This window comes from Phocoena phocoena, chromosome X (assembly GCF_963924675.1).
Source record: "Phocoena phocoena chromosome X, mPhoPho1.1, whole genome shotgun sequence".
Taxonomy (NCBI): domain Eukaryota; kingdom Metazoa; phylum Chordata; class Mammalia; order Artiodactyla; family Phocoenidae; genus Phocoena; species Phocoena phocoena.
Window position 1 is genome coordinate 35,416,575 of NC_089240.1, and position 711 is coordinate 35,417,285.

Here is a 711-nt window from a genome sequence, read left to right on the forward strand (position 1 = left end):
GTGATGAGCTAGGTTTTCGGATCCCAGGAAATTTTTATTTTTTTAATTGAAGTATAGCTGATTTACAATATTAGTTTAGTTTAGTTTCAGGTGTACAGCAAAGTGATTCAGTGATACACACACACACACACACACACACACACACACACACACACACACTCGTTGTTTTTCAGATTCTTTTCCCTTATAGATTATAAGATACTATAGTTCCCTGTGCTATACAGTAGGTCCTTGTTGTTTATCTATCTTATATTTAATACTGTGTATCTGTTAATCCCAAACCCCTAATTTATCCCTCCCTCTCCCAGGAAATTTTTATTCTAGTCTTCATATTTTTTCTGCATTAAAAAAAATGAGTGCTTTACGAATTTGCGTGCCGTCCTCGTGCAGGGCCCGCGCTAATCTTCTCTGTATGGTTCCAGTTGTAGTGTATGTGCTGCTGAAGCGAGCACTATCCTCTTTCCTTGTTGTGGTAAAACATACATAACATAAAATTTACCATCTTAACCTTTTGGAAGAGTCCAGATCAGTGGCATTAAAGACATGTGCATTGTTGGGCAACCATCACCACCATCCAGCTCCAGAACATTTTTATCTTCCCAAACTGAAACTCTGCACCCATTAAACATTGACTCCTTCTTTCCTCCTGGCAGCCACCATCCTGCTTTCTGTCTCTAAGAATCTGACCACACTAGGGACCTCATATAAGTG

At 39.2% G+C, this 711-nt stretch overlaps 1 non-coding gene across 1 annotated transcript; it reads right to left on the reverse strand.

The window, feature by feature from the left end:
* Positions 1–345: 345 nt before the first annotated feature.
* On the reverse strand, positions 346–452 carry LOC136143124 (U6 spliceosomal RNA). Its single transcript, XR_010657833.1, has one exon. It is a non-coding gene; the product is annotated as a U6 spliceosomal RNA (small nuclear RNA).
* Between the last annotated feature and the right edge of the window lie 259 nt (positions 453–711).